The sequence below is a fragment of the Ambystoma mexicanum genome, chromosome 5p, assembly GCF_040938575.1.
Source record: "Ambystoma mexicanum isolate Mex_15411 chromosome 5p, UKY_AmexF1_1, whole genome shotgun sequence".
Classification (NCBI taxonomy): Eukaryota; Metazoa; Chordata; class Amphibia; order Caudata; family Ambystomatidae; genus Ambystoma; species Ambystoma mexicanum.
The window spans coordinates 1035602725-1035629990 of record NC_090930.1 but is presented as its reverse complement, the minus strand read 5'-3'; positions in this window follow the sequence as shown (position 1 = coordinate 1035629990).

Sequence of the window (27266 nt, the reverse complement as noted above, 5' to 3'; positions counted from 1 at the left end):
TCTTCAGGCCGCTCCGATTATAGCATTTCTCTGCTCTAATGGGCTATGATGACGCATTTTCGGGGGGAGATGCTGTGGCAAATTACGTCATATTCTAGCATATGTGTTCTGGGTTGCAAGCAATGCTATGGGGTTGATGTGGAGCTTCGTGGCTTCTCTCTTGATTGTTTTTATAATGTTTATTTTTCTTTATAAGATTGAGTTTATCAGCCTGTGTAATAAAGGAGGTACCTTGAAAATGCTAAATAAAGCTTATAAAAAAAATGTTAAAATAAAGAAAACGTATGTGTTTCTCTCCATGCACCATCAGATTCTCAGCATCCCTCTACCAAGCCGCACAATTATCGCCAAAAATATTTCAGTGGCATCAGTGCGTGGCACCTGGAGTAGGACACCAAGCTCTAAACTCTGTAGCCCCAGCAACACATAGCCGTCATTACCCATTGTGTTAGCACACTGTTATAAAAGCATTTGCACATGGACAGAAATAAATCAAGTCCCATGACAGACAGTGCCTGCTTGATGCTCAGCTGGCTAATATATTGGTTCTAGATTGCTTGCCCTACTTATTTGTGGAAAACGCTGGATTACGGCTCATTACACGAAAAGTTGAGCGCTGCTAGGAAGTTCCCAAACAATGATTTCTTTTCCTCACAAAGTGGTACTGGAATTGTAGGATGAGATTATGGGTACAGTCAGGTGGGTACTTCAGCAGCACATAGGGCAAATGTCTACTTCACCATGGACATTTGAGCTTCTGGTCAGAGAATTAACGACATGGCTGTCACAGCACATTTTATGATCTTTCCATCCTCTAACATGCAAGAAGGACCCCCGATTAATTCAAGAGGGTAGTGTGAGGGTGCAGTAGTTGTGAGATCGACACGCAGGTGGCATTTATGTTGCTACAGACTTTTAATAATGCATAAATAGGGTTGGGGGAGAGCCTTTGCTAGCCCTAACACTAAGAGGGGTTTCCCTACATCGACAAACATCTTAAATGTGTCCGTCAGGAAGTCACAAATAAAGAATTGTCTACCGTTGTCAAAACGCTAACTCTAGCCCTCACACTAACAACTTAACCAAAAGATGCAAAGGAGTGTCTTCGTATCAGATCCTTCACAGTTCTTTTCAAAAGTTCCAAACAAAAATTTCAAATGGTGCAACAAACAAATAAAGTTCCACAGGGTGCAAGAGAATGTCTCCCTTCTCTTGACTTTGCAACAATGTTCACAATCCCAGGGGTTGTCTCCCTTCCCCAGGTTTCTCTTCCTTTTACACAGCCAACTGGGTTCACTCTTCTCCCCGGTACCGTGACTAGGAAGAGTTGTTACAAGACTCCCACACTCACGTTACAAACACAATTCTCTGCCCAGGTACACTTGGTGTACTCTCCTGCCAAGTAGTACGCTAAGCCACAACTGTCCTTCTTTACATGGGTGCCAGACTCAACTGGCTTTAACAGTTCTCCTTCTAGGAAGACGTTGTGTACTCTCCTGCCATGTACTAGCTATTGCATATCCAACCTTTTGCCCAGGTATTGTTACTATGAAGATGAGCAACTGTGGTATTCTCTTCTGTCTTCCTCCTTCTCGGTAGGCTTGGTTTACTCTCCTGCCAAGTACTACCAATATGACCAAAGATGTAGCAGCTTCTTCGCTATCACTTTCAGGGTCCCAGACCCCAGGTTCGGGATATTCTTCCCCCTTCCTCACTTGCCACCACCTCTCCTTCCTATTAGGGACCCAGACCCTAGGTTCGGGGTTTTCCATTCCCCTTTCGACATTCCACAACTTCGTCCACTCATCAGGGTCCAAGACCCTAGGTACGGGGTATTAATTCTCCCTTTTTGCTTGCCACAAATTCTTCTGCTAATCAGGGTCCCAGTCCTTATGTTCGGGGTATTATTTCCCCCTTATTACTTGCCATAACGTCTTCTGCTTCCTAGCCGTTCCCTGCCCCTTTGCGTACTTGTGGGTTTGTCTCACACAAAGGGCGACCGCTTTCTTCCAGCTTCCTCTTTCCGCCGTAGGACTTCCACTGCTTGTGAAGGCTGTGCTTGGTCTGCAGTGATTCTGCCGCACCAGCCTTCTTTCAGGAAGTTGTCTTTCTTCCAACACCTCGGGGTCGCCTGCCATCTACGTCTGCCACCCTGCTGTCCCAGCCAGTATCTCAGGGCTGGCTCTGGAGCTTTCAACCTCGCTCTGGGCGTCCCAGCTTCCTTTCCATGAGCAGTATACACAGGCCTCCTCTTTGCGGCTCCTCCAAGAAGGGCTGATCTCTGTTTGGAATCCTTCTTTGCTTTTTCGGGTTTAAAAAATCGGAATAAACTGGTCTACTCACTGCAATTCTGCAGGATGTTCTTCTGCACTTCCAGCACCTTCCTCATCGCATTACTATTTTTCAGGGTGTCATGAGTGCTCCTCTTCATGGCAGTATAATTGAAAGGAGGACAAACTTCTACCTTGTGTGCATACATAAAAGTATTGAGTAGTCTTGCACCATGGAGAGGGTAAGAGGATGAGGTAGCTGGGATCATGGCGGAAGTTTACCTCGTCTCTCCTCGGGTGTCATCCCTCATCCCATGATTGTGTTCCTTTCCCATGTGATCCTCCTGCGGTGCACCCGCCCAGGGAATTATTGGACTGTTGCCGCACCACCCATGCCACATGGGAAGGGTTCTCCCCCATGGGAAAAGGGACAACATCCAAGGATTCATCACATATGCAGTTCAGCAGCATGCAAGGGATTCAGGGCAGAAGCCACCGGGGAGTTGACATCTGGGAGAGGTTAGAGCAGGCACCATGGCACTCACACTTTGCATTTGGGCTTTGTTGCTGGAGACAATACAACATATTTCATTTTTCCCTCACAAATTGGCAAGACAAAACACATTCCCTGCTTTGCACATGTACTTCACCTCATGGTCATATGTTTTTTGTCAGCAACTTGAGGCTTTCAGCTGGATTTACCACACCAAATATTAACTGTGCCAACTTCCAGTGTGACACAAGTTGCTACTGAACAACCTGAAGACCTCGGTGGCAACCCTTTGGAGCTCTGCAATGCACACACTATACAGGCTGCAAAAGCAGTGCAATCCCTCCATACATTACAAGAACGCTCCTAGCAGAGCTCTAAATGGGGCATGTTTAGAACCATATCAGTGGAAGCTGCTATCTAATGTCTTCTCTTCTCTATGACCTCTCAAGGAGGCCACCAAGTGGGGTAGCCATCACAATGCATCCCTGATTGAGGTTCCCCCTCTCCTGCTTGAGTTCAACCTGACCAACACGGTAAGGGCATGCGCCATGGCAGATGATGCTGATGAGGCACAACTAGTGAGGAATCTGCTCTCAACCTTGAGTGATCCACTGGTAGCTGGATTAAAGGTAACAATGAGTACCTGTTGGCTTTCATTGTAGACCCACAGTTCAAAGTTAAAGTGGCCACATTTCATCAGAATCACTCAGTGGAAGAGGTCTCCCAGCATCACAAGTGGGTGACACTGTGCAAACATGCAAGGATTCTTTACTGCAGTGCTCCCTCTTCCCGTTACCCCAATTACACCATCAAGTAATCTCTACGGTTTAACGATCATCCACGTAGCCCTCTGAAGGATGAACCACCTTACTGCATCCACATGCACCTACCTTCCTTCCCCTCCCCCGGCCCACACTCACAATGTGATGTACCCCACTAGGCATAAAGTAGCCACTGTCATCTTCAAAATGAAGATACACGCTCTATACCCTGGCAATCCCTCTCCTCATCCCCCTGTCTACCAATTAAACCATTAATTCTGAATCTTCAACACAGTTTCACTCACAGCAATTTCTCCTATCATGATGGGCACTCTTATATCCCCGTGACTGGGTATCAGGATCAATCACTCCACTTAAGCCATCACCACTGACCAAACCTATACACCATAGTCCTCCAAATTCACCTTCGGCCAGCATTGGGCACTGTGTGCCATCGCTCAGTTCATGTGACTGTCACCACTCTTTCCTTCTAGAGCACTGCATTGTCATGGGTGGGCACTTACTTCCCCGACTGGACCTTCTTAAGCACACAAGGTGCACACCTGAATGCAGCTTTCATCCATATCATGTGGACCTTCCCCCTACACGGATGGCCCATTGGAACATATTACCAACAGTCGTATTGCAATTCGTTAATGTATGCTGCACCATGCACAATCCCCCCACTTACAATTCGGTCCAGTATCCACACGTTACTAGTGAAACCCCCTTCCACACATTGGTTCCTGCCTTCCCCTCTAAACTACTCCAGCACCCGGCTTCCCTCCTGCACCTTTCTGTTTGTGGCACCTCAGTCCCCCCCCCACCTTGATCCATCACTTTCCCATTAATTGGCGTCTCCCTATGGATAATTCTCTCTGCAAACATCTAACACCGCTCATTACCCCACCAGCATTTGATTGCGTAGAATAGTGATCATGGAATAGACACCTGATAATGAGGGACAGAACCCCACCTACAGGAGAACGTCCCTACTGAGAGAAACTCTCAGGCAGCCACTGAAAGGACACATGCAATATCATGCAAGTGCATTCCGTCCAACTATGTGTAGGTAGGGCATGTCTGTGTCCAGTTCATTTACCTGTCTCTCCATGCAACCCTACCACCAGTCAGATTGCCCACATCCACTCAACCAAGTACAAATTGCTAATGCAACCACCTGAGACGCAGCAACTGTGATCAGAACTGCTTAAAAAAACTCCTTATATTGATTCCACATCATTTCCCTCTCCACTAAATGGCATGATAGAATACCGCTAGAGTACATGACTGTGTGTCTGTGACTCCCACAATGAAGTGCATTGCCACGCAGGACCCTGAAGCAGGAGGAACAATGATACAGAATTGAACCTTAGGAATATTCAATGGTTTGAATTCGTCTCGCTGTTTTTCCTCAATGACTTAATCTGATCAATTTGAACTGGGCCTGAGTAGCATGTGTGGGACCATGCATATGAACCCAGCACACATTCATGCACTCGCAGAATACCCTAAAGATGGTGAGAAGCGGCCCACATTTGCCTACCTTCTGTGGGTCATACATGGAGTCTGACTCCTAAATTCAGAACCACATAATTGGTGCACATATATGTCCAATTACCTTTCTGTGGAGAATTGCAATACCATGTTTCCCATGTATGTTGAGCATGACGTTGCCTACCTGGCCAACCTGTCCCATGCTACATGTAGTAGCCATATGGAACCGGCATCATTTCTGCCGTGTCGTCACATCAACTTCATCAAAAACAGCCGCACAAAACACTCCCAGGTCTATGCCCACATAGACGTACTGGTTGCTGACACGGCACAAGATGGAAAGGAGAGAGGGAAAATTGGCCAATTAGTCATCTACTTGCATGCCTGTGGAGACACATAGGTGGGAAGGAAACACAAAACAGTTATACCTCTGCTTTCTGACACAGTGCGCCTGTGAAAGCACATCAAATATCTTAAGGCGCCGAGGTTTGTACCTAAGTGCTCCTCATAATCTAAGTGTTATGGATATGATAGGTTATTTATAACGCGCTTAATAACCAGAGGTTTCTAAGTGCGGACCTGGGAATGAACCTGTGTTGCTCCGTGACGTTGCCCCTGAGCTATCCTCCTGGGACCAATGTCATGAGTACACACCAATCACTGACAAAGAGAGCAGCATTGCTAAAACACTGTGGCACGATGACATCTGCACAAGTGACTGAAAAGAGTAGCCAGAAATGCAAGTGATTGTGTTAACTCTAGCTTTTGGGTGACCCTAGCATGGGAGCAGATGCTGGAGCAAGGGAAGGCTCAGGAATGGCCAATCACTGCTCCCACCCCAGGACATCAGGAAGCTGTCGTGTACTGTGCCCACTGTGAGGATAAAACACTTTACTCGTAGGCTTCCAATTATTGTATGCCCATTTGTCTTATGGCACTTCACCATCCCTAATCAGTTGTCTCAGTCAATCCTAAAGCCCGCAAATCATAGTCAGCATTCCTGGCCAGTACTACAAATGGTGCACTATTGACATTGTAGGGCAGTGTGAAAGAAACTAAAGTGGCATACAAGTCTGACTGTTCCATGCATGCCAGTGCACAGTGCCTACTGATTAAGAGCTCTCACACACAGTGACCATGGCGAGGGGTGTAGCGATGACTACAGGACCAGTGATCCTGGCAAAGACTTTGGGAAGGACTCTAGTGCTCCACGGCGTGCCATACCAACAGCAGCATACGAAACTGTCGACTAATCCTCCAGCAGAAGAAGAAGCCAGCTGTCCATTTAAGCTGACAAGGACACCTTCACCACAGTCAGTGCAAGGGACACATTAGCGTGGTGCACATTGAACGGCCACTGCTTAGGCTGGGGACATTCTGGTGGGGTTCGTCAACAACGAAATCACTCCAGTCAGCAACACCTTCCCTCGAAGATGTCCTCCAAGAGTTGAAGGCAGCCAATTGGCTGAGGGAAGATCTAATTTGTGAGTTATGGGCAACATGGCAAGAGGTGAGGGAGTATGCTTGCCTGGCTCGAGAGTAGGCCTCTATTGCTGCAGTGGTATGGGCGTGTGCCAGCGAGGATGCTCATTTGGCTAGGAAGCATGCCTCAGCTGCTGCAGCTGCTACAGAGGCATTAGCTGGGGTCAGGCTGGATGCCTGATTGGCCTGGGAGCAGGACTCGGCAGCTGCTGTGGTTGCTGCAGACACCAACACTGGGGCCAGAGAGGGTGCATCTTTTTCTACCCTATGCCAGCTGGCCATCAGCAATGCTTCTGTCTTCTGCCAGATAGTGGAAACTAGCCTGCAGCATTCCCAGTCTTGTGTAGCCTTGTTTGGGTTTCTGATCTGCCAGGAGTACATCCTTTCCTTATGTGGCAACGTGTGGAGGACGATTCCCCCACCCCCACCCACGCACCTTCTCCCACCTGGCCATTCTCTGTGCCTACATAAGGCAAGAAATATCCTTTACACAGCCCCCCTGCTGCTCTTACCACTAGTTGCGTGCTCTGCCACAGGCACCAACAAGACAGGATCAGGTCTCCAAGCAGCCACAGTTGGAGAGGTAAGACTAACCCTGTTATTTGTGTGGTTTCCGCTATTTGATGTTTCTGTTTTAGTTAACGTCTGGATCTACTTCTTTCAGTTTGTGAGTATTGTTTTACTGAGCTGACCACTGGAGTTAGTCTGCCATACAGAACTGGAACTGCTTTTGTTTTCGACATTACAGCTAACACCCAATGGAGCTTGAAGGCATTTCAAACCCTTCTCAATTAAATACAGATGTGCTTGAAGAGGTGTTGTGTGTGCTAGATTCAGTTGGCCCATATCGGTCTCGGGAGGATAGCTCAGCAATGTGCTCGCCTTGGAAGCAAGACGACACAGAGCAACACGGGTTCGATCCCCGCGTCCGCGCTTACAAACCTCTGGGTATTAAGCGCGTTATAAATAACCAATCATATCATATCCTCATATTGAGGGCGGCGGGGAAGGTAGGTTTATTGTTCATTTGACGATTATTCACTCACCTCTATCTGAAGGAATGGTTGACCGCTTCTCCATGATGGATGGACTAGTCCATCCACATTGTCCCTCTGATGTTCCAAGCGCATAACAACGCCTTCCCTTGTCAGAGTCTGTATCTTCTTCCGGCTCCTCAGGCATGGTTGCATTGTGCTAGATGCTAGATGGCGATGCTAGATGGCTAGGTTGTGCAACATGCAGCACGTGTCCACAATGAGGCAGACATTTTCTGACCAGTACATGAAAGCAGCACACGTCTTGTGCAGCCTCCTGGATCGGTTATTCAGTCCACCAAAGGCCTATTCAATGGGATTGTGGGTGTCAGCATGTGCAGTGTTATAGTGTCGCTGCGTGGTGTTGCAGTGACGGTTCCCATGCAATCTTACAGTGCCCCTTCTCCACACCAGTGCATGTGGTACAGGTGTGACCCAAATATGTGTCACAGTGCAGATGAAGGATGTGCATGTAAAGGACCAGTGAACATGCACAGATGTGCCACTATTGGGAGTGGTTGCGTAGGCAGTGATGTAGAGTGTCAAGGTGTATGCTGTCTTCCATGCATTAGGATACTCTTCCAGGGCTGGTGCATGGTCATGCACATGCCGGGGCTGGTGCATGGTCATGCACATGCCGGGGCTGGTGCATGGTCATGCACATGCCGGGGCTGGTGCATGGTCATGCACATGCTGGTCATCAGCTGTGTAGGTATCCATGAATCCGCACTAGTGGTGATTGGTGGGACCAATGTAGTGGCAGACATGTTATTATGGCAGTAGAAGCAGTGGTACATATTTTTGCCACATTTTTCGTTCCCCAGTGGCACATTGCTAAGAGATGACATTTAGCACTTAAGCATAGACAGCACGTGTGTGGCAGAGGCACTTTTTGGTTGACACAGGAATCCACTGCAGTCGGTGTTTCTCTATGCTATCTGCGGGCATCTGTGGATCATTTATTATCCGTGGCAGCATGTGAGTTACAAGCACTGCTTCAAGGACTGGCCTTGTCCCAGTCATGTGTGCCCCATAATTTCTGCATGCTATATAGCCTTGTTTATTGCGCTTTGAGGGGAATTGGGTTCACATGCAGTATTGGGGGGGGAGTCGAGGGGGGGTGATACGATGGTGAGCTTTCATGTACATATCCAGCTGCTGCTCCCAGTGTAGGTGTTCTCCCACCATGATGCATGGCAGGTTGCTCTAAGCCAGGATTATTTATTCATCTGTGGAGTGCGGACAACTTGCACACATGTGTGTAAAAAGAAGGACACCATCACAGACCACCTGCACATTGATGGAATGTTGCATGCATCTAGCGAGGGAGATCATCTCTTTCGACCAGCATGGTACAAGCACAAGGTACATGAAGTTCAGTGACACAACCCCATTGGGGATGCCTGCTCTGGCATATAACTCTGCCTTCATGTGATCAGGGATCACAGGATTGACAGGGAAAAATATGTAGTGGGCCATCCATCTCATCATGGCTGTCAATACCTGTGAGACAATGCTGGAGAAGGAGGGCTGGGTGATACCATGCTCCAGCGCCACAGTGTGCTGGAAACTGTTTGTGGCACAGAAAGAGGCACTGCCCAATGCTTCAACAGGAGGGGGTTTGTGCTGAAGCTCTCCCTGACAGGCTGCATGTAGAACATGTTTTCTTCCAGGATGCTGAAAATGGTGGGCATGTCCAGGTGGTAGGTTGGAAAAACCTGGTGGTCTGGTCTGTGAGTGTGTGGTGGATCAGCCTGACCCTATGTGCACTCGGTGGGAAGGGCCTTTTGGTACCTATACCCATCCTTCTGAGACAGCTGTGGAGTAGTCTGGAGGGTCATGCGTGGGGGGGCTGGAGTGCACCACGATGGACTTCAGGGGGTGCAGTCTGGTGGCCTGCAAGGTGGGGGGCTGGGGTTCAGGCTAATTGGCTTCGCTGGGTGGTGGCCTGGGTGAATGCAGATGGGCTTCCGGGCTTGGAAGCCAGGCTGATGGATGCCTGGGGGGCAGCGGTGCATGCTGCTGTCCTGTCCGAGGCGGGGGCTGGGGTCTAGGCTCCTTAGATGCCTCTGTAACAGGGATGAAGAGGCGTCTCCTTCAATGGTGCTTAAAAAGTGCCACTGTGTTAGAAAATAGTCTTATGGTCTCTCCACACACACTAAATTGTTAAATTCTTCCATGTATGTCTTGTTGTGGGTGCAGTTATGGCTTACTTGGCTGTTCCGTCTCCCATTTCTATGAATACCCTTTTACTCTTGTGATTTGCCTCTGCTCTGAGCATTTGCTATTTTTGGCACAAAAGTAAATTACCAAAACAAGCTTTCTCTTAAAGTAGTATTCTTATAAGAGAAAATCAGAGATTTCTCTTTTCCAAATAATTCTAAGGCAGTTAAATTGCACGTTAATACCATGTGGAATCACCACCTTGACGGTAGGTTATTCATGACTATCTTTTTGGGTGCAAGGTGGGACAATGATTCCCATGCGCGCCCTGGAAGGGGAGGCCGGCCATTCAGAAAGCTTGAAAAGTGGAAAATATTTGAGGGTATAAGCCCGCATTCCGAGCTGCCTGAATACTGCTGGCCTGTATTCCGTTCCTCTTGTTTCCCCCCAAAAAAGAAATCTTACCTTGCTGTCCAATGCCTCCATTTTCCGAGTCCATTTCCATGTTGATGACATCACAGTCATCAACATGGAAAACGGACTTGAGAATTCCTGTGCGATGCCAGACCGGAAGTTAAGATTTCTCTTTACTTTAAAAACAAATGTAAACAGCATTCGCACCAGCATTTGAACCACACAGGTGCTAATGGCGCTACAACCCTTAAGCGCATAGACCACCGCCGGTAATGCCACCACTTTGCTCAAGCCCTTAACATGTGTAGTGGGCCTTTACTGGCAGGGCTGGCCTGCCCACTCAGGTCATATCGCCTCATTCAGAGGAAAATGTAATACAACATAAAAGTATGCAGTATGTGGTAACATCCACTCTGCCTTACTTTTCCTGCTCTGTGGGGCTTGTAAAATGACCCCAAACATTATGAATCCAGATGGGAATCCGAGTTGCTTCTGGAAAGCAGCAATATTGTGGAGCAGGATGAGAATGACAGCACAGAGGCAGCGTCTTTATTACTATTAGAACCTCACCCCCACCTGTGTACAGTCTCTTCTAGAAACAGCCTTTCTGTCGCAGATCACAAAGCACATCACATCATTATGTGGCATGCAGAACACCACCATCTCAACCACCGCTAGCACCATTATGGTATGGCCCCATGAGTCCGACCTGCATGGTAGCCCACAAGTTAAAGGTTTTGCAATACTTTACAGAGAATAAAGAGCAACCAAATGTGGTGTGCTGAGGGAAGGCAGGGACCAAGTTGGATATCAAATCTGAGTGGTCCCATATGTGGGGCACCATGCAGAGATACGTGAAGAAGTCAAAAAATCTAAGGTGCATCCCTCCCCATACGATCCGAAAAATAGTATGTATTCATCGAGTCTGCACAGTTACTCCTGAAAATACTACAGCTGTGTTAGTGCTTCAAAATGGGACACCAAACTCTCCCCCGTTTCACAGCGGCCATAGCACTGAACTCCCATTGCACCAGGCCAGATTTGTGGCAGCATTTGAGCATGTCCATAAGTATCACAAGTCCCATGACAGACAGTACCTGTCTGATGTTTACCTGGCTATAATGTTGGAAACAGACCTCTTGCCCTACTCTTTTGTGGGAACCCTGGAACCTGATGTATTATGGGAAATGTCGATCAAAAGCAGGAATTTTCCAGCCAATGTTTTTTCAAGTGCAAAGCTGTACCAGAATTGTACAAGGTTAGGGCTACAGTGTTGCTGGTACTGGAGAAATCCTTGGGACACCCCACACCAGGTGGTATTTCCTACCTCTTACAACCAAGAGGGCTTCCAGAGTAATTAATGGGAGCAGTAGGTCTATGGGGTGGAATGCCAAGAAACGTGAATGCAAGGCTTTCAGGACAGAAGCTATAGCAGAGTTGACAGATGGGAGAAGGGATAAGAGGTTGGGGTTGTTAAGGTGGCATTACGACCTTGGCAGTCCCGTAATGAAGGGTGCCGGTACTGGACCGGCACCCTTCATTACAGGTCGCCCTATTACAAGGTTCCCTTGCGGGACCCGGTAAGGACGCCTGGTAAAACCAGGCTTCCTTTGCGGGTCCCGCGAGGGGACCAGGGAGCTAATAACGGGCCCGTTATTAACGGGCCCGTTATTAGCTCCCTCCCCATTCCCATTGAGCCCTATGGGGGCTCAAATGGGAATGGGGAATGGCTTCCTTCAAGGAGGAATTACCGGGTCCTCCAAGGTTGGAATTACCCGGTTATTCCTCATTGAAGGAACCCGGTACTGGACCCCGGTCTGGAGGCAGCCTTGCCCTTATTAAGGGCATGGCTGCCTCCATACTCGTAATGAGGCCCTTTATTTTGGCCTTGTTGCAGCAAATGATAGATCTAATGTCAATGCTGCCTTACAAATCAGCAAGAACATGTGCATCTTCTGCTTTGTGCATGTCCTTCACCTTCCATGAACAAAATACACAAAATACACTGTTCCAACTGCAGGTATGCCAAAAGGTGCCACTGCAAAACCTGAAGATCTCAGTGGCCACTGTTTGGAATTCTACTTTGCAGATATTGGACAGGCTATGCTAGTCACTGCAGAGCTCTAGAAGGACAATTTATATCAGTGTCTCAGTGGAAAGTGTTGTCTATTGTCTGTTCCACGTAACAACCTCTTGAGGAGGCCACCAAGTGGGTTAGCTTTCCCGATGTAGAGTGACGTTCTACTTTTAGTCTACCTGTTTGAGCTCAACCTGACCGGGATGTTGAGGACGTGCCAGGTGATACCGATGCAATACAGCTGGTGAGTTACTTCCTTTCAAATTTGCGTGTTGATCCAATGCCAGTTGGATTTAAATGTAACATTGGGCCTCATTACGACCCTGGCGGTAGGGGGTTAACGGTGCGGGCAGAGCTCCCGGCGCCGTTAACCCCCTACCGCCTCATTACGAGGTCTGCTCGCGGGACCTGCTAAGTACGCCTGGCAAAACCAGGCTTCCTTTGCGGGTCCCGTGAGCAGACCAGGATGCTAACAACGGGCCCGTCATTAACGGACCTGTTGTTAGCATCCTCCCCATTCCCATTGAGCCCTATGGGGGCTCAAATGGGAATGGGGATGTACTGGGTCCGGGTTCCTTGAATGGGGAAATACTGGGCCCTCCAGGGTCGGAATGGCCCGGTATTTCCCCATTCAGGGAACCCAGACCCAGGACCCGGTATGGGGGTAGCCATGCCGCTAAAAGTGCCATGGTTACTTCCATACTCGGAATGAGGCCCTTTGAGTTCCTGCTACCTTTATATATTCCCACTTTTCAAACTATAAGGGTCTGTTTGTCATGCACATGTCTTAAGGCTCATAAAAAGCATCACAAGGAGGAGGCACTGTGCAAATATGGAAGGATGCTTTGCTTCAGCACTTGTAACAGCAACTGGAGAAGGAATGCAGACAGGAGGGGGAACACAAACAGCCCAAATAGTGGCAAGCACACCAGGAAAGCCATGCTCAAGATTGACAGCATAGATGGTCAGTACATTGCTGACACCTGTGTAATAATTTGTGACGAGTGTTGTGACGTATAGGGAGGAAAATCTGCAGAACGCCAACCCCAGTGACCTGGGCAACTTGAATACAGACAGGACATCATCAGCAACAGGCAGCAAGCCATCAGATGCTCAGATCTTTGGTGCCCCTATATGGACACTTCATCTGTGGGAAGGGATGATGACCCATCACAATATGGATACAGCAATCACTCCGTCAATCCATCAGCACTGTAGAATCACTAAGCAGCCCCCACAACAGTGTGTAGTCTGAGGAGGATATTTTTGTGACTGGGCTATTGTCTCTAACTGCAGAAGATGCCCTGCAGTGCCACATAAATTGGCATTTATATAAAATGAACAGTCACTTAATTACAGAAGACAATGGGATACATTCTACCCATAATAAACTCACCAGTTCAATTGATGGTAATGATTTGTTATACGGAATAAGTAAGGCACTGAAGTGTGGAGCAAGGTTGTTTTGTGATGCATGCGTTTAGGAAATGGATTGCTGTAGTAGTGGTTGAGAGGGCATTACCAGATTCGTAGTCTTACACATGCTATTACCTATCGTGCAAGTAAACCTTTGTAATCCTTGTATGATCTCATGATGATTACAACACAGCTTCTCATGTTTGCTCATAGGTCAAAGTGACCAGCTAAGGTTCTCGGGTACTCCTATGAGGTGCAGCTGCCCCTTACGGTTCTCAGGTGCTTTAACAAGACACATCCACCACATACATTTCTTATGTATTTTCAAAGGGGCAGCCACCCACTTGGGCTCTTTGGTTCTCTCACAGGGTGCAGCCATCCCTTAAGATTATCAGGCTTTTTCACAGGGCACAGACACCCACTAATGTTCCCAGGTTCTCTCCCTGTGCATTCACCCCTTAGGGTCCTTGAATTTTTCAGCAGGACACGAAAGTTCTTAGGTTTTTTCACAGGGCACATCCACCCAATAGTGGTTTTAGGTTCCCCCACTGGGCACATCGACCCCTAAGATTATCACGTATTTGCACAGGGCATAGCCACCCACTAGGTTTATTGGGTTTCCTCACGGGATGCAGCCACCCAGTGAGTTTCTCAGATTTTCTCACAGGGTACATCCTCCCCTTAAGGTCCTTGAGATTTCCCACAGAACACAGCCTGCCACTAAAGTTCTATTTTTTTCACAAGGCACCCAGTAAAGTTCACTGTTTTATTCACAGACACCCACTAGTTATCCCACATGGCACCGCCATCCCTTAAGGTTTTCAAATTTCTTTCACAGGACAAATCCACCCATTTAGATTCTCAGGCTCTCTCTCGCAGTAAAAAGCCATCCCTTTAAGTTTCCCATATTTATTTTCATAGGACACAGCCTTCCATTTAATGTCTCTGTTTTTTTCACAGGGAACAACCACCCACTAAGTTCTGTGTTTTTACAGGGCACGCCCACCAACTAAGGTTCTCAGGTTTCCCCACAGAGTTCAGCCACTCCTTGTGGTTCTCCAATTCTTCCACAGGTTGCAACCTCTTAATGTTCTTGAGGTTTTTTTCATAGACCTCAGATTGCAGCTTTTGTCACAGGGCATGTCATCACCCAACACATTTCTCAGATTCTCCCACAGAGGGCAGTCACCCTTTAAGGTTCTCAGGTTTTGCCACATGGTATATCCGCCCACTAAGTTCTGCAGGCTCTCTGACATTGCGCAGCTAACCATTAAAGATCTTAGTTATTTCAAAGAGCACAGCCACCCACTACATTTTTCAGGTTTTTCACAGACAACCCATCAGCTAAGAAGTTGCTCAGGTTCCCAGACAAGGCACAGCCAACCCTTAGGAGTATCCATCTTCTTTCACAGGGCACATTCACCTAGTAAGGTTATCAGGTTCTCTCACAATGCACAGACAACCCTTACGTTTCTCAGGTTTTTCATAGAGCACAGTCAGTTACTAAAGTTCTTCATTTCACAGGGTAAAAAAGCCACCCACTACGGTTCTTACATTCTCCCACAGGGGGCAGAAACCTACTATGGGTCTCTCCCACAGTTTGCATCAACCCCTTAATGTTCTCAGGTTCTCTCACAGGGCTCAGCCACTCCTTAAGTCTCTTGAGTGATTTTCATTGGGCAAAGCCGCCCACTAAAGATCTCTGCTTTTTTTTCGATCCGGTTGCTCGTACTATCCATGCGTGGTGAATAGTTCTTACGCGATTGAAGGTTGAGTTTCCTTATGCGCTGACACTCAGAATATGGAACATAGATGCTTTGCACCAGACATGTGACGAGGCAATAGCTAGAGAATGGGAGGGTATGGGGATCAGATATATGTTTGACATGTACCCAGAGGGGGTGTTTGTGGTGAAAGTGGACTGCGACTTCCATCACGTATTTCAGTATTATCATATTAGGGTGACATTTAGAGTGTGGTTCCCATCCTTTCCGAGGGAGCTTGCAGCAGCACCACTGTTACAGTACCTTATAAACTCTGCCAATGCGAGGCATGTAGTTTCTTCCATCTATAGGGCGATTGTACAAGGTACCCTGAAAATGGACTTGAGTTGTAAAGCAAAATGGGAGGTGGATGTGGGGACTACATTTTCTGATAAACAGTGGGCTACTATTTGTGAGTGCACGCACACCACTGCTCTTAGCACTAGACTCAAGATTATTCAGTTTAGGACCTTGCATAGGGTGAATGTGACCGCTGCACGTCTTAGATTGTTTGATTCCACCAATGATGATAGATGCCCTCAGTGCCGTGTGGAGTCAGCAGACTGTATTCACATGCTGTGGGCATGCCCTCACATTCATGACTAGTGGGAGGAGGTAACAGCTATATTTACGAGGAAGTTTAGTCATGAGGTTCCCTGTGAAATACTATGCTGTATGTTTGGTTAGCTTCCGGGACTACCAAAAGTTTGCTGCTAATTACTAACTACTGGTATGATATTAGCGCAGCAATGTCTTTTGCCAAAATGGACCAGCTCCACCCCCTCCCCCCTTCGTCTGCGACATGGCTGATGGACATGTCTTGGTTCTGCAATATTGATCATGAGTACTGTGCACTGACTGCTGCAGTTAATAAACCAAGTAACATTTGAGGCCCATTCATGTTGTTTCTTGGTGCTCAACGGCAAGGTGGGATGGAACTATAAGTCTTTTGAAAGGGTGCAGAGATGTTTGTTGCTAAACGTGGATTGGTTAGACGCTGTGCTGTCGGCGTGAACATTGGGGAGGTCGGAGAAATAGTTATAATCGCACTGATTGCCCTGTATCTCCGTGCATTTGTGAGGGGGCACTGTGTAGTGTTGTTTCTCTTTAATGTATCGCTGGGTGGAGTGCACTAATAAGTCACATGGATCAGCTGAATTACGTTGTCTGTGGTTGTACCTGTATGAGATGTGAACCTTAATAAAAAAAGTTTAAAAAGCAAAAAGATCTCTGCTTTTTTCGCAAGGCACAGCCACCCACTAATGTTCTCAAGTTTATTCACAGGGCAGAGCTGCCCACTTAGTTCGCAGTAAAAAGCCAGCCAAAGGATGCAGCCATTCCTTAAGGTTCTCAGGCTCTCCCACAGGGCACATCCACCCATAAATGTTTTTTGGTTCTCGCACAGGGTGCAGCCATCCAATAAAGTTCTGAGATTCCCCACTTGGCGCACTCACCTTTAAAGGTTCTTTGTTCTTTTCACAGTGCCCCAATGCCCACTAACGATCTTGAATTTCTCTGTTTTGTCACAGCTTCCTGATTAAGTTCTCAGAATCATGCAGAGTGTTTCCTAAAGTTCTCTGGGTCTCCCACAGACCACTGCCACTCTTACAGGTTGGTCGTTTCTCTGTGAGGTCAGTTCCTTGGCCTTGCAAAACACCCTACAGGAGGGAAGGGTGGTGGAGCCCATTTGCTTTCTCAGGTTGCCCACCAGCACTACACAGTAATTGCCCACAATAAAGACAATATATGTCTCAATACTTCATAAAGTAGTCAAGGAGGAAGTACCCAAAAAGGGCACTGCTGGTGGGGCAAATCCCCAAAAAGCTCATTGGGGCAATGCCTGCAACTGGGGCCTGCCACTGGCTACAGTTTCATGTGGCACTGGCACTGACTGGGAAAGTTGGAACAGTGCAGGGGTGTTGGCCCAACATGCCCCATTTTGCTGCCATTCTGCACCATGGCCCATGGAAGTGATAGGACAGGACCTTTTCATTCCTTCTCATCACCACTACAATGGGCAGTGATGGCGGCCATTTCACTAGCATCCCCCTTGGAGGCAGAGGACTCATTTTCCAGGTAGACTTTATTGTGCCACCAGCTAACATAGTTTCTCATGGCCGTAGTCCCTAGGGTGCAGCCCTTACCTCTTCTCTGTTGCTGACACTGGACCCTCTTCTCTAAGCCCTCCACCATGCATCGTATGGTCTTGTGGGTTTGCATGTGTTTTGGTGGGGATGTCAGGGGCATAGTGAGTCACAACAGGTGTGACGCCCAAAGAGTGTACGTTTGAAGGTATTTACTAAGCAAACGCAGATCTTGGGAGATTTGTGTGGCGTGCTGTAAGTTAAACCAGGATGTTGGTGATGTAAGTGTGATTCACGATGCAGGTAAGTTTGCTGATTCACACTGTGACAGTAGGGATGTTTGATGAAAGTGTGTGGGCAAAACATTTGCGGGTGGTATGTGCACATGCCTGTCATTTTTTACTTCAGTTTTTCTTGACGTGTTCACTCACGCTGGCATGTGTTCCGCCAACCGAAGTTATGTGGGGTATTTGTGGTCGTACATGATTTTTCTTAGTGAGTTAGACTTGACTTACCTCTGATTTTGTGCACAGTGTGAGATACGTTAAATTTCCATGTCTGACTTTGTGCATTTGCCAATTTGGACGTAACTTACACTGCACATACGTCTAAATGGCTTTTGTCATAACGTATGCACAAAAATGTCGTAGTTAGTAAATCATGGCCATAAGTCTACTTTTACATAATTCTGCAAAATTCCTGGCAATTTTCATAATGATACCCAGAAAAAATTGAACAAGTACAAAAGGTATTCAATTTTGGTATTTTGAATTGGACTCTTTTTCAAAGGTTCTATTAGAAATGGAGGTTAAGGACGGCTTTAAAGGGTGATTTGAAGGTTGACACCAACATTATGTTTCAATTTTCAGAAATATACATAATTTCAATTTTACACAACTACATCAGAAAAACACAATTAAAACTAAAAATCATATATTTAAATAAATGCATCATAACACATAATCATTTCCCCCAAAAATAATACTTTAAAACATTTTACACATAAGTTTGCAAACATACATTATTTTAATATTAATAACATGTAAGGCTACTTTTACATACTCCCTCAAGTTCGAGCGATTTTCGTAATGATACCCAGACAAAATTGAACAAGTACATATTTTCAACTGGACTCATTTTCATAGGTTATTATTAATATTGGAGGTAAGGGTTGGCGTAAGGGGTGATGTGGAAGCCGTTAGAAAAAATATATTAAAATTTTCCCAATATAAAAAAACTCAATTTTACACCACTCCATCAAAATATCAGTTACAACAAACATTTACATTCATATAGCCCAAATTTACTAAGGAAGATATGTATCGTAAATCCAACATACGCCAAAAACAAGTCTTAACTTCCGGTGAGCTAACTTACACCTATTTCCAAAAAGGACCTACGACAAAAACACTGGAAGTTGGAAGTCAAGCAAAAGAGCGCACGTCTTTGCGTAATTACCGCCAACGGCGGAACATACAACAATCTGAATACACGTAAAACAAAAATGACATGCATATAAATACACAGCTTATCCAATGCAATCTCATAAAATCTACCACAAGCACCATAAACATCAATAAGCAAAGCAAGAGGAGCATGGACTTCCAAATACCACCACAAGTCCCACAACACATCACAGAACACACATACTGCCACAACATAAATGGAACCAATACAACCATACTGAAAAATTCCCTACATACCCATCGGAAACAAACAAATACCGCCAAACTAACAACACCTGAACGCTACACACACACACACACACACACAGCTGCAGACCCCCCACACACCCACTGGGGGCATCTTCGACTCCACACTTGGGGTCATCTTCGACTCCACAATCTCCTTCTCTCCTCACATCTCTGATGTCTCTAAGAAGTCACACTACCAGCTGCACTTCCTCAGAGGTATTCTTCCTATCCTCTGCTTCCCCCAGAAGCTCACTGTCTCCAGAGCTCTGATTCTCTCTAGGCTGCACTACTGCAACAGCCTCTTTCTAAATCTGCCTGCCTCTACTCTCTGCAACTCATCCAGAACAGGACCGCAAGACTTATCCTTGGTTTCAAGCCCAGGGATCATAACTCTCCAGGACTGAAATCTCTACATTGGCTCCATGCGGCTGCAAGGATTATGTTCAAAACCCTCTGCATTGTCCACAAGGCCTTCTGGACCCTGGGACCGCAATACCTTCAACTCTCTCTTCCTAAATATCTTCCATCTCGTGCTCTTCGCTCATCCGCCTCCAACTCCCTCAGGGTGAGTCGCTTCTCCAAGCAACATGTTGGTGGTAGACCACTTTCTTTGGCTGGGGCCTCCCTCCAGAACAGCCTCCCTGCCTCTTTGAAACTTGAGGAGAACCATCTCCGGTTCCGGAAGCACCTCAAGACCTTCCTCTTTGCTTCTGCTTTTTCTCCTCCTCTCCCCTGCTGAACTCTTGGCTGAAACTGAAACTGCACTGGTCACTTGGCTACCCTCTGTTCACGGGCGCAGGTCCCCTCCCCACCAGTTGCACACCTGTACTGCCCCCCTGGCAACCCTTGCATTCTGGGGCTGTTTCTACAGCTCCTTACCAGCACTTGACACTGGATGTCTGCACTTACCCTTGCACCTGCCACTAGCTGGCCGTACTTCTTATTTATTGTTCCTATTTATTGTTTCTATTTATTTACAGTCTATCCTATCTACTGCACTTCCCCTCCTCCTTCCCCCTTGCACTTTTCTCCTTCCCTTCCCTCCGCTGCATTTGCGCAATCTCAATGTCACATGGGCGAGTAAGATCATTGTCTTAGTCGTCCCTCTGTTCCCCTCCCTTGCCTTTAAAGATTGATAGGTTTGTGCATATATCTGTTCACACTTTTAATCTTACAGAGTCAAACCATTCTCTTAAAATGATATAATTGAACCAAGCTTGCTAATTAGTAAGCCTGTCTGGTAGATCAGGTCATCACCCCGAACTTCTTTTTGTCAACCTTCACTTTCACTTGTGTATCCGTCCCTTTGTTTATATGTGTAAGTAACATTTATGCGAGTTCACTCTCCTTTTGTATATTACTCATTATGAATACAGTTCTAAGATATTGGTTACATTATAATCTTTTTAATTCTCTACATGTGATGAATATCCTTTATTATGATTCCTACCAATGACAATCACAATCGTTACCTGGAATGCTGTGGGAATTAACCATCCCATTAAGCGACAGAAAATAATTTTCCTGCCTGCAAAATTTAAATTGACTTTGCTTGCCTGCAAGAGACTAATTTAGGTCAAAGGATTGTGGATTGGAAATACTTTGTATTCTAATGCACATGGGAAAAAAGGGGGTGTCTTTATTCTAGTCAACACGTGTATTTCTTTATCTTTAATCGAAGAAGAAAAAGACTGTGAAGGTTGCTGGATTATTGTTGATGTTATTGTCAATAAATGTCCTGTTACCACAGTGAATATTTATGGCCTCACTGCTCCTGACCCCTTTATTCTGGTCTAATCTGAATCTGAAACGTCTGCAAAAAGTTTCTAATCAATTTATTAGTTGCACAAACTTCAACCAGTTACTGCATTAGAATGGGATCATTTCCCCATGCTTTCCCCAAGATGGAGATTTAATTCCTTTCTTTTTAAAGATGCCAATTTTATACAAAAAACAAATGCCTTTATTAATTAATTCTTTACTATCAATTGCCGAGAACATACTTCAGTTCACAATAACTGGGATGCTTTTAAAGCAGAACTGAGAGGCTTTATTATCCAATATGTGTCATGGCCACAGGCCCCAGAACACAAAAACCACTACATCTAGTGATGGGGGCAATGGGTCACTTGACTCACTTATGTCCCTTTGGGACCCATAAACACAGGGGCCCTGGCTGGACTCAGTCCTGGCACCTTTGCCAGGCTCATATAGAGATGTGAGCAGGAACACTTTTTTTCAGTGCAGGAGTGCTTTTAATTTATTTCAGTGCAGGAGTGCTTTTATTTTACAAGAACTTTCCAGGAGCTGAAAGCCTTTATTCCAGAAAACATCCTCATGTGCTGACTCATCGGGTGTGGCTCCCTAGGCCTGGTCTTCATGTGCTGACTCATCGGGTGTGTCAGGGTGTGGCATGCAGGCTGAACCTGGTGGGCGTGGCTTCAGAAGCTCAGCTATATAAGCTGCTCCATCATTAAGGCCGGTGCTTTGCATTACTGTGCACTCGCGTGCAACGTGACGCTCACCGCCGCTCTTGGACCAGTTTACCATTCTCCTGCATACTCACCTCCAAGAAACCGGTGCTTCATCGCTTCATCTGCAGACTCATCTCCTGACATCCAGTGATCTTGATCCTGACGCTGCAGCATCGTGCTCTGCATCCACAAACTCCGACCCTGTGAAGAAGAAGAAAGACAAGGTTAGAACATCTGTCCTAGGGCTGCGCCGCATTTGAACCCCGCGCGCCCCCTAGTTAACAATTTACCAGCTACTGTACCGCTGCAGCTTCGTTCCTCGTGCCCTCCGGTTGCCGCCTTGAGCTCCGCAGCTTCTGCCGGGCCGGCAACATCACCTGCAAGGGAAGAAAGCAAAAGAGCAAACATGAAAATCGAAATGGACAGCAATACAAGACAACAAACTTTAAAATACAACAAAAACAGGCAAGGAAAGACAAAGGCAAACAGGAACACTTACCTGAAGTATAGTGGCTTAGTCGCAGCAGGACTGGACTACCACGTGCAAGGGACCAGTGAAGGAACTCGGTCCAGATCATATAAGCACCCCTGCCAGAAGCAGCAGGACGGAGTGCTCGCCAAAACTATTCAACAGGTGAGCTTACCAGGGACAGTGCATCCCATGGGTACCGTGGTTTGGGAGAAGGGGTCTGGAAGGGGAACAGGCGCACAAGCTGGCATACTCACGCCCCCGATTCTACATGCAGGAGCAGTTCCGAGCAGCATCACCTATTACCACCAGTCACCACATAAGCGCAGCCCTCCCGGGGGGTGAGTGACCTCACCCCCGGGAGGGCTGCAACCGTGCCCCAACGCCTCAGCAGAGACCAGGTGTGCGTAACCATATGTTGCATTATAGAAAAAACATACTGAGTACCTATCTAATGACTTATTGACTACAATAAGAAAACTTGAAACCTCATATTACAATAATTCAGATCCAGCAATCTCAAATGCCTCATGAGTAAACGTATTGAGTTCAATAAACTCTGTACAGATCAAGCTGCTACCTCACTACCCTGCTCTAAGTTCACATGTTATGGTGGCTCAAATAAAGCTGGCAAAATACTTGCCTCATATGTAAAGAATAAAAAAGAGAAATATATTATGTCATAAATAACTACCTCTAATGGTAAGAAGCTAACCAAGGAGAACAACATTAGTAAAGCCTTCTTATACTTCTATTCCAACCTATACGCTGCAGACCCAGCTATTAAGCTACATGATATTTTGTCTTTTTTTGATAACAAGAAAAATTCCACAGCCCCTCTTGATCTCTCATCTCTTAATAATCCTATCACTTTACCTGAAATCAGACAGCGCATCTTAGATCCAAAATTGGCGGAAGCCCCATGTCCTGATGGATCCTCAACTAATTTTTACAAATTATTTATAGATTCACTTTCTCCTAAGCTTTTCATATTGACCAATTTGGTTTTATTAAAGATTGTTTTGCATCTTCCAACTCTCGACTACTATTTAATATTCTAACCCACTCCCAAAAATCACAAGATTCCCTAACTCTTATTACATTAGATGCTGAGAAAGCATTTGATCAAGTCTCTTGGTTATTCATTTTTAAGTCCTTAAAGGGGCATGGCTAACCACCATCATTACTAACCTGGTCAAAATCCTCTACTCTACACCATCCACCGAAATTCTTATAAATAATTCTCCCTTCCAATCACCTTGTATAACTAAGGGCATTCCTCAAAGTAGCCCCCTTTCGCCTTAATTCTTTAATTTAGAATATTAGACTAAACAAAAGAATAACTGGCATCCTTTAAGTAGTGTAGAAGTCACTGTTCCGATATATGCAGATTATATTTTACTTTATTTATCTAATCCTGCCACTTTCATGCATAGCCTAGTAGCCACTATTGATGAATTTTCTCCTGTATCCGGTTACAAACGAAATAGTGAAAAATCCAAAGTCATGGCACTCACCATTGCCTGTACATTAACTAATACTCCATTATATATGGATTGACCTGCCAATCTTCTTCTGTTAAATAACTTGCCTTACACTTTTCAAAAGATATTCAAACAACTATTACACTTAATACGAACATTATGCTTGATATAGCCTAAAACATGCTTTCTAAATGGTCACAACTCTTCTTATCTTGGTGGGGATGCTCAGCCCTATAATGCTCTATTTTCTATCTATGATGCCTGTTCACATTCCTACACATTTTTTCAAAAAGTTAGATTGTATACTCTCTAAATTCTTGTGAAACCAGAAAAAAACAAGAATTATCCTCAGCAAACTAAAACAACCTAAACATGCTGGAGGTGTAAAGATTCCCGACTTCATGTCGAAACATATAGCTTTTCCTCAAATGTCCCATTTCCAATACCACGAGAATCATTTGTTAGATGCTCTCATGTGGATTAATATAGAAGTCAATTTAATTTCACCACTCTCTTTCATTTTCTTTTTACCTGCTCCTCACGTAATATTACATCATTTCCATCCCTACATTTCTTCAAGATCATTTGGAACACACTCTCCTCTATCACATTTTCTCAAGCTGCTTTTGATGATATTTTCTTCTGGTTTGATAAATCTTTACCCAATAAAACAAACTTCACTAACTTTAACAGATGGTACATGTCCGGTGTAAAACAAATAAAACACTTACTTCATAATCTTACAGAAATTCCTTTTGCGCAATTAAGTAATCAATACAATATTCTGAACTCTGACTTTACTTTCCATCGTTTTCTTCTTAAGTCAATCTCCAAATCAGTTCCTGCCCATCGCAAAAATCACCTTCACCTTTATTAACCTCAATGCTTAATAAATCCCCCATCAAAGCCGCTAAATTATACTCCTTCCTAAACGAGGCTAAAAATAGGAGTTGGTATTACTCCAATATCATTGGACAATGGGAAGCAGATTTGAATGTTCAACCATCTCCTGAAATGTGGTCAAGCATTTGGCAGATGTATTACTGTTGCTGCCAACTTAACCCAAACTTATTATTTTATTTTACATTATGCTTATCTTTTGCCATTGAGAATTGCTAAATTATCGAATGATTCTTCTAATAATTGCTTCTCATGCCAAACTCTGAACGCCGATTTCATACACTTAATATATGATTGTAAATCTGTTCACTCCTTTTGGACTAAAGTTTGGAAATACTTGCAGATCATCTTTCACTTTCAAGAACCACTTTCGCTTTGTAAACTTGTTGTTTACCACATGGTGGAATTTTGTTTGCTAGACACATCGTATTGTAAAACTGTATGCTTTTACTACAAGTAATCTTCATGAATTCAATAACAAATGGGATGTTTTCATCCAATATCTTAGCCATTTGGAGTCATTATAATGCTGCATTGTTTGGTTGAGATTTACAAACTTGTTGTTATTAAAGGTTTTTCCCCGAGCCTCTATCTTTTTCCATTCATGTCTTAATTAAAAAAAATATGCTGACCTACATTCCAACTCTACATTGTCTACTTTGGTTTACTGGCAAGGGTAATGATAAGCAGAGAATAGATGTAACTAACAAGCACCTGTTGGAGATCTGTTGGAAACGTATGATTAAGACAATGAATATGGATATGGTCCTGTTACGCTCACCTGGTCACTGCGGAGGTGTTGGGGCACGGTTGCAGCCCTCCCGGGGTGAGGTCACTCGGGTCCAGCTTCGCCCTCTGTGCTTATGTGGTGACTGGTGGTAATAGGCGATGCTGCGTGGGACTGCTCCTGCGTGGAGAATAGGGGGTGTGAGTATGCCAGCTTGTGCGCCTGATCCCCTTCAAGACCCCTTCTCCCAAACCGTGGCACCCGTGGGATGCGCTGTCCCTGGAAAGCTCACCTGTAGATTAGTTTTGGCGAGCACTCCGTCCTGCTGCTTCTGGCAGGGGCGCTTGTCTGATCTGGACCGAGTTCCTTCACTGGTCCCTTGCACGTGGTAGTCCAGTCCTGCTGTGACTAAGCCACTATACTTCAGGTAAGTGTTCCTGTTTGCCTTTGTCTTTCCTCTTCTGTTTTTGTTGTATTGAAAAGTTTGTTGTTTTGTGTTGCTGTCTGTTCCACTTTTGATGTTTGCACTTTTGCTTTCTTCCCTTGCAGGTGATGTTGCTGTTCCAGCAGAAGCTGCGGAGCTCGAGGCGGCAGCCGGAGGGAATGAGGAATGAAGCTGCAGCAGTACAGTAGCTGGTAAGTTGTTAACTAGGGATTGCGCAGGGTTCAAATGCAGCGCGGCCCTAGGACGGATGTTCTAACCTTGTCTTTCTTCTTCTTCACAGGGTCGGAGTTCGTGGATGCAGAGCACGGTGCTGCGGCGTCAGGATCAAGATCACTGGATGTCAGGAGATGAGTCTGCAGATGAAGCGATGAAGCACCGGTTTACTGGATGTGGGTATGCAGGAGCACGCCTGGTTTCAAAGGTAAGTAAACTGGTCCAAGCGGCGGTGAGCGTCACTTTGCATGCGAGTACACAGTAACGCAAAGCACCAGCCTTAAGGATGGAGCAGCTTATATAGCTGAGCTTCTAAAGCCACGCCCACCAGGTTCAGCCTGCCTGCCACACCCTGCCACACCCAATGAGTCAGCACATGAAGACCAGGCCTAGGGAGCCACACCGATGAGTCAGCACATGAGGATGTTCTCTGGAATAAAGGCTTTCAGCTCCTGTAAAGTTCTTGTTAAATAAAAGCACTCCTGCACTGAAATGAAGTAAAAGCACTCCTGCACTGAAATAAAGTGTTCCTGCTCACATCTCTATATGAGCCTGGCACCAAAGGTGCCAGGACTGAGTCCAGCCAGGGCCCCTTTGTTTATGGGTCCCAAAGGGACATAAGTGAGTCAAGTTACCCATTGCCCCATCACTAGATGGTGTGGTTTTTGTGTTCTGGGGCGTGTGGCCATGACAGGTCCTAACAGTAGGCGGAGACCAGTTTTTTGGATGACGACGTTCTTAATCAGAAAGCTTAGCATCGAGAAAAAAGGGGGGGCACTAATACTTCCAGAGTCAACAGACTTTGAAATAAAGTGGATGCCATCTCATACTAATCGTGGGAATTGGTATAGGAAGAGCAGGATTTGTGAAGTTTCCTTTTACTCACTCTCGTGAGTCATAGCCTGTGGTAGCGAATGGCTGATGGACGCAGCCTGTGACTTACAGTGTCTAGCCTTCAAATACATATGCTGATGCTGGAAGAAGCTCCTGGAATGTTTTAGAAAAAACCTAGAGCCTGAGAAGGAATTGAGAAGGCTGAAAGTCGCCAAGAATGTAAGAGGGATACTGAAGCTATTGAAATCAGAGTCTAATACTCGTGCTGATAAGCCTGATAAAGGGCATAGAGTCTGAGAGGGGCGCTAAGAAGTCTGAATGATTTGATGAGCATGAGAGCAGCTTTGCAAAGTTTAAGAAAGGGATTAGAGTCTGCGAGGGGTGCTGGAAACCGTGAAAGATTTCTAGAGCCTTTGAAGAATGTTTAGACATTGTAGAAAGTGCCTGAAGCCTTATATGTGTTAGGAGAAGTCAGAAAGATAATTAGAACCTGAGAGGGATATTGAGAAGAATACAAATATCCTACAGCCTGACAGTAGTGTTGAGAAGCTAGAAATTATGCAATCCTTTGA